Source organism: Macrobrachium nipponense, chromosome 18, assembly GCF_015104395.2.
Source record: "Macrobrachium nipponense isolate FS-2020 chromosome 18, ASM1510439v2, whole genome shotgun sequence".
Classification (NCBI taxonomy): domain Eukaryota; kingdom Metazoa; phylum Arthropoda; class Malacostraca; order Decapoda; family Palaemonidae; genus Macrobrachium; species Macrobrachium nipponense.
This window is the reverse complement of record NC_087211.1, coordinates 6,886,587-6,895,252: the sequence shown is the minus strand read 5'-3', so window position 1 is coordinate 6,895,252 and position 8,666 is coordinate 6,886,587.

Below are 8,666 nucleotides of genomic sequence, written 5' to 3'. Positions count from 1 at the left end.
AGTGGAGACCCAACTCACCTAAAAGGAGGAAGACTAGATCTTACCTTCACAAACTCAGCCCTAAAGGAGCAAGCAACGTGAAAGCTGCACGAGACTCTCACAAGCGACCACATAGCCATTGACATTGACCTACAGCTCAAAACGCTGCCCCCCATACCACCGCCACCAGAGAGATGGGACCCCAAGTTTGCAAACTGGGCTACATTCGAAGCCACAAGGACGAGATCACAAAGATACATGGTACTACTGTAAAAGAGTCAAAGAATTCAATGCCAGAGTCAACAGAGTCCGGAAACTCTTCAGACGGAAACCATCTGACGAGATGCACAGACTTCTCAGAGAGGTAATAGCCCATGCAGCTGAAGAGACAAAAGAAATCAAACAACAGGCATGGTATGATTGGTGTGCAAACATCAGCAGACAAACTCCGGTAACCCAGATCTGGAGATTCCTTGCAAAAATTGCAGGGAAAGGAAGAACAGAGCAAAGCATCCATCCCAACCCACAAGAAGAAGCTGACAATATAGCCAGAAACTTCGCAGAAAGGACAAAATCCCACAACCTTCCCCAAACAGCACGGGAAAAAATAAATTAAATTTCACCAGCAAGGTGGAGAGAAATCAATACTGCCTGCAACACACCTGATGACACAGACACACCCTTTACCATGGAAGAACTAAACAGTGCACTCAGCAAGGGGAAAAGAGACACAGCCCCTGGAGCAGATGCAATCATCTACAGCATGCTGAGACACATGGGAGACCCTGCTAAACAGGTATATCTACTCCTGGTAAACAGGACATATGCAGAGCACACCAGGCCAAAGAAATGGCAACAGCAGGACACACAACCAATACCAAAGCTAAAAGAGAAAGGAGCATAAAGGCAGATATTCCTCATTAGCTGCACTGAAAAGGTTGCAGAATGAATGGTTCTAAACAGACTACTATGGAAAGCAGGGCCCCTACACCATAGGCTCTATGCCTATAGCGAAGGAGTAGGCACCCATGAGTGCCTCACAGATGTGCTAAGTGCCATAAATGGCAGAAAATCCATAGTGGTCTTCTTAGATCTAGGAAAAGCATATGAACTGGCCAATGCAGCAACCATCCTCTCCTCCCTAGTCAGAAAGAGGATCAAAGGCAACCTGCTTACATGGACAAAAGGATACATGCAAGACAGAGAAGCAAGAGTTGTGTTCCAAGGCAGAATGTCAGAATACTGCTCTCTTGAAAACGGCACTCCACAGGGGGGCATTCTAAGCCCCTTCTTATTCAATGTCCTTATGGAAAATGTAGCCTGTCTCGAGCTACCACAAGAGTAGAGGTCTTTATATATGCTGGCGATGTTTGCATCGTCAGTTCCGGCCCTCAAAGACAACTCCAAAAGATGCAAGAAGCCTTGCAAAAACTTGAGGACAAGTGCACATAACTGGGACTCAAAATCAACAGAAACAAGACAAAAGCCTTGGCAATAAAACATGATCAAAATCCACCCAACCTTCTACTGAAAGGAGACGTCATAGACTGGGTGGATAGCTACACATATCTGGGAGTCTCAATTGCAGATTCACTATCTCCTGAGAAGGAAATACAGCTCCTCCAGGCCAAAACAAAAATAGGACTTAATGCCCTAAAGAGAATCACATCACTACAAGAAGGTGCAACATACCATCTGCTCAGGAGGTTCTACATACAAACCATCAGAGCACAAGCAGAATATGCAGCACCAGTCCTGACAAGTCTCAGAAAGGATCAACAGCAGAGGCTGGAAGTCATCCAAAATAATGCAATGAGACTTATACTTGGAGCCCCAATGTGAACATGAATTTGTCTCTTGAGGGCAGAGACACAACTACAGTCTCTCAAGCAAAGGATAGGCCAAAGAAATATTGCCATTCTGTGCAAAACCATCAGAGTTAGACCTGTCCAAAACCTATGTGGGCAGTATACTCCAGACACTGAGAGAACTGGGTATGCAGGACACAGTGAAACACATAACAAAGGATTTCCCACCTGACGGATACCAAAAACCACCTCCCTGGGTCGAAGACCCAATCCGGTATAACTTCACAATACTACCGGCAAACAAAGCACTGTGCACAGCAGCACAGATGAAAACTGCATCAGAAGAAGCAATCAGAAATACAGCAGCTGAAAACATATATTACACAGATGGCTCAGTTGTTCCAGAAGCTTCAGCAACTGCAGCAGCAGTGGCTGCCCAAGACTTCAAAGGAAGCGGGAGGCTATCCAACAATGCCTCCATACTACAAGCGGAACTAATGGCAATCTTAAAAGCCTTAGAAAATTCCAATTTAAAAGAAGGACACAGAACAGTGCATATCGACTCCAAAGGAGCAATACTCGCAATCGAAGCGACAAATCCAAAAGAAAATGTGACACTGATAGTCATGAAATCAGTGGCCAAATCACATCAAGCTGCTGGCAGGAGAGAGTCACACTAAACTGGATACCCAGCCATGTGGGAATCCAGGGAAATGAAGAAGCTGACATCCTAGCCAAAAGTGCCCTCAGCTGCAGTACAGTAAGCATAAAAGTGCAACCATCCACAAAACACCTAAAGGATATGGCTAAAAGCTATGCCAAACTCCAAGAAGAGAGTGATGTACGACATCACTATCTACAAGATTCACGAACGTCCAAGTGGTATGTGGATGTCACAAATCTAACGCCACATGACATCACAAAACAAACCACTAGAAAACTCTCAGTCACCACACACAGATTAAGGCTAGGATACCTGTGCACCTAGCAAATGATAGGTAATGAGGGCAGGTTATGTCAGTACTGTGACCGAGAGGCAATCCAGCCCCTCAAACATTACCTACTAGACTGCCCAGAGACACAGTCTCTCAGGTCGAACCTAACTGAAACTGGCTCAGATCACCAGACACATCTTAAATAACATAGGGACACATGGGAATCTCCTAATGTCTCACCAACCTCCCAGGTAAAAAGAAGAATCACACGGCATTTCTCCAAAGACACATGGGAATCTCCTATTGTCTTACAAGCATAAAACCAACGAAAGCTACAAAAGGAAGTACTGTTTGCAATGGGAGCCATACACATCTTTGGGAGCATATGTATAAGTGTGAGTATGCATGAACATGTATATATGCTATAATACTTTCTTAACGTTGGTTTGATATATATTGCAATATTTTCAGATGCTACACACATGTATTGTCCCTAAAATGTTTATAGGTAACTCCCCTCTTTCTTTTTTTTTTCTTACACATCCTTTCCCTCAAACTAGAACTCGCTTCCTTCTTCCTACTCAGCACTCTCCAGCTAGGCTGAGTCTCACTGCTATAAAACTTTCTCTCCTACTGATGGGTACCGTAAGGTTCAAAGGGGTTGCAATCCTGCCTGTCACCCTATCTCCTTTCTACAACTAACCGCCAAAGCACTGTTTTTGTATCTTTACAGATAATCCACTTATGGGCTGCTCTAGGAGCAAGAGCCCGTGCCAGCACAGGGCTGGCTTAATCTCCAACAACAACAACAACAAACAGCATCTACAGTCTGCTTTGATCCACTGCCGTGATCATGCTCGGATGATACCGAGAGAAACGTTGGCCACTAGATGTACTTATGTTTTAATCTATTTGTTCTTTTAAAGTGACAAATAAATAAATTCTGAGCAATATTCCCGAAATTGAAACCTCCTGATGAGTAATATCGTCGCAATACTCGCTAGTTGTAGTAGCAGAGAGAAAGCTATTATTAGAAAAATAGAAAAGACTATTTATAAGTTGAATGCAGTTGATACAGCGATATCTTTCAATAAGACTTGTTTGAAAGAGGGTCTCCTTCCAATATATACCAACATACGTCTGCATGACCCTTCAGCACGCAACGAGAACAACACGAGGAGCTTCCAGATATCCCTCCTTCAGCGTCAGCTGAGAGCGAAGACGGGCGAGCGCCATGCCCTGCAAGAAGTCGTGAAACTGCGAGAGGAATGGGCATCCTTACGGTAGTGTAGCGAGCAAGAAAACCCAGAGAGAGAGAGAGGCCTTGGTTGAGGGGTGGGGTTGGTAATCACCAAGTACAAGAAAGAATTCAGAGACAAGAAACAAATAATACTTAATTTTAATTCTGCGATACCGGGGTCTTTGGAATTATATCCATATCCATCGCGAGGTGATTTATATCTATCAGGAAGTTACGGAGTTCAACCCTAAACACAGCGAATGCGCCACTTGAAAAATGGAAGGCTATAGGGATTTGGAACAATGGAACCATGGACGAAATGAACAGCTTTCGAGTGAAGCAAGGGATCACTATTGTACCAAACAACCAGCTCCAGCCCCTTTCATTCCTTTTCCTGTACCTCCATTCATAGTATCTTTCTTCAATCTTATTTTACTCAACCCTCTCCTAATAATTGTTCCACAATGTAATTAAGAAGTCACCCTAATAATAATAATAATAATAATAATAATAATAATAATAATAATAATAATAATAATAAGAGAAGGAAAACCAACCTAAGCATGGCATGGATAGACTATAAGAAAGCCTTCGACATGATACCACACACATGGCTAATAGAATGCCTGAAAATATATGGGCAGAAGGGGAAAAACCCACCATCAAGCTTTCCTCCAAAAATACAATGCGCAACTGGAATACAATACTTACAAGCTCTGGAATAAGACTAGCAGAGGTGAACATCAGGAGAGGGATCTTCCAGGGCGACTCACTGTCCCCACTACTCTTCGTAGTAGCCATGATTCCTATGACAAATGTACTGCAGAAGATGGATGCTGGGTACCAACTCAAGAAAAGAGGTAACAGAATTAACCATCTGATGTTCATGGACGACATCAAGCTGTATGGTAAGAGCATCAAGGAAATAGATACCCTAATCCAGACTGTAAGGATTGTATCTGGGGACATCAGGATGGAGTTTGGAATAGAAAAATGTGCCTTAGTCAACATACAAAAAGGCAAAGTAACAAGGACTGAAGGGATAAAGCTACCAGATGGGAGCAACATCAAACATATAGATGAGACTGGATACAAATACTTGGGAATAATGGAAGGAGGGGATATAAAACACCAAGAGATGAATGACATGATCAGGAAAGAATATATGCAGAGACTCATGGCGATACTCAAGTCAAAACTCAACACCGGAAATATGATAAAAGCCATAAACACATGGGCAGTGCCAGTAATCAGATACAGTGCAGGAATAGTGGAATGGACGAAGGCAGAACTCCGCAACATAGACCAGAAAACTAGGAAACATATAACAATACACAAAGCACTACACTCAAGAGCAAATACGGACAGACTATACATAACACGAAAGGAAGGAGGGAGGGGACTTCTAAGCATAGAGGACTGCGTCAACATCGAGAACAGAGCACTGGGGCAATATCTGAAAACCAGTGAAGAGGAGTGGCTCAAGAGTGCATGGGAAGAAGGACTGATAAAAGTAGATGAAGTCCCAGAAATATACAGAGACAAGAGAAAGACAAGCAGAACAGAGGAATGGCATAAGAAACCAATACACGGACATTACATGAGACAGACTAAAGAACTGGCCAGCGATGACACGTGGCAATGGCTACAGAGGGGAGAGCTCAAGAAGGAAACTGAAGGAATGATAACAGCGGCACAAGATCAGGCCCTAAGAACCAGATATGTCCAAAGAGCAATAGATGGGAATAACATCTCTCCCATATGTAGGAAGTGCAATACGAAAAATGAAACCATTAACCACATAGCAAGCAAATGCCCGGCACTTGCACAGAACCAGTACAAAAAGAGGCATGATTCAGTAGCAAAAGCCCTCCATTGGAGGTTGTGTAAAAATCACCAGCTACCTTGCAGTAATAAGTGGTACGAACACCAACCTGAAGGAGTGGTAGAAAACGATCAGGCAAAGATCCTCTGGGACTATGGTATCAGAACAGATAGGGTGATACATGCAAATAGACCAGACGTGACGTTGATTGATAAAATCAAGAAGAAAATATCACTCATTGATGTTGCATTACCATGGGACACCAAAGTTGAAGAGAAAGAAAGGGAAAAAATGCATAAGTATCAAGACCTGAAAATAGAAATAAGAAGGATATGGGATATGCCAGTGGAAATTGTACCCATAACCATAGGAACACTAGGCACGATCCCAAGATCCCTGAAAAGGAATCTGGAAAAACTAGAGGCTGAAGTAGCTCCAGGACTCATGCAGAAGAGTGTGATCCTAGAAACGGCGCACATAGTAAGAAAAGTGATGGACTCCTAAGGAGGCAGGATGCAACCCGGAACCCCACACTATAAATACCACCCAGTCGAATTGGAGGACTGTGATAGAGCAAAAAAAAAAAAAATAAATAAATAAATAAATAATAATAATAATAATAATAATACTGATAACAAAATGAAATCTTGCGAGAAGATTTTCTCACGATTTAGAACGTTTTCATTAGAGTCTGCAATTGTTCTGTACTGATAATTTTGTTATAACAAATTTTATCAGACGTATACCATAAAATACAGTTAGTGTCATGCATGCATTCAACATGCATACATACATAAGGAGCAGAGAGTAATACTTACTCTTCGTGTGTACATTGCTCAGAAAAGATTTTTACTTTCGGCGAGGGATCTATGAAGCTGTTTGTGATTTAATAATGATATCCCCCCACCCCCATCACCACCTTCATTTTCTTTCCCCCACCAACATATGAGAAAGATATCGCAGTATGTGCTCTCGTAAGATTAAACCCCTCTTAGGTCGAAGATGACATCTGCAGGATGCTGGCATCAAAATGCATCTGGGAGCTCTCGTGATGTGGATATATTTGGTCTGTATAAACACACGAACAGACATCAGGCAAATTTACTCTCCAGTTCTGTTGGGACTCTGAACTGAAGAGTGAAATTGACATTACCTGACTTCCACTTCAGAGGAGTTACTATTTATCAATCCAATTTCACAATTCCCTATTATTTGGAGGGGCAACAAATACGAAACTCACGTTCATCTTTCGATGTTGATGCTGAGAAAGCTTGCATTACCCAGAGCTTTACAGAATAATCGTGAGGTTCCTTCGCAAACGTATATAAGCATCTACTTCCCGATTGGTATTTACTTGTAAACATTTTATTATTATTTTATTATAATTATTATTATGTAAGAATCCTTTGCACACACACACACACACACACACACACACACACACACACACACACACACCACGCACACACACACACACAACACACGCACACACACCACACACACACATATATATTATATATATATATATATATATATATATATATATATATAATATATAGTATATATATATATATATATATAATATATGATATATATATATACATATATATATGTATATATATATATATATATATACATATATATTATTCTGAACAGGTGCAATACCATCTAGTTAGTCCTTACAAACAAGGGAATACAGTGTGAGTTGAGAGAGAGAGAGAGAGAGAGAGAGAGAGAGAGAGAGAGAGAGAGAGAGAGAGAACCATGGCAGGTAATAAAAAAAACCTTAATTGAATCGGAGTAATGAAGGTTTTTACGGTTTAGAAGAAACATCTAATCAAAATAAACCTTATGCTGATAGAGGATGAAACGAAACTTCTAATAACAATATCAATTACAAAAAACAAAAAACAAAAAATGAATCAAGGACATCGGAATCCATTTCATCTTAATTATTCGGTTTCAACTGAGACTAAAAGAATATTATAAATGGTTCCTGAGAGGTTCATGGAAGGCTTATTGTCACTCACTCATAATTCAAAAGACATTTTTACCACAAGAGAGACATTTCACTCATTCACTCACTCTTAATGATAAGTCAGTAGACTCTATTACCGATATTCCTATATAAAATTCTGTATGTCATTTTTATTGTCAAGCTGAGAAATCCTCAATCATTAGATTTTTTGTGTGGGATTTATTGCAATTCGATATATATATTCTCATTATCAAGAATAAATATTTGATCACCCACTAGTGAGGGTCAGGAATGCGAATTAAAATATGAGGTTTTATTTGGAGAATGTCCTTACCTGACCCCTGTTTTGCAAGACAAAAATCTGCATACAATTTCCTCTGTGGGATGATACCTATCAATTAGTTCTCAATAATTGTCTTGACACAGTGTATCTATATATACAAGTATACACATATATGTATATTTCTTACCACACACTCCAACAATAAACTGGTAAAATTAACTTACCTTTGTAGGACCATCATCCATACAAACAACTAAACATTTAAGCCGCCCTAAGCCTCTATGGTTTTATCAACCTCAATTTAAGGTTCAGTAAATATAAAATTAATCTCACATTATTTCATTCTCAACCTGACAGATCACGACGCAATTCACGGGAAGTCTCGCAATCCAGAACACTGAATAAACCTGTTTTTCTTTCCAACTGAGCCAAGATAAGAAAGCAAGCAAACAATGTCCCATCCTAAGCTCTTCCGAACTTCTTCGTCCCGTTGCCTTCCAGAAATCATGCAATCAGACAAGACCCATCTCACTAAGTGCCAGTAATTTGCGTTGTTTAACTTCGGGAACGAGGCATTAGGAGAGAGAGAGAGAGAGAGAGAGAGAGAGAGAGAGAGAG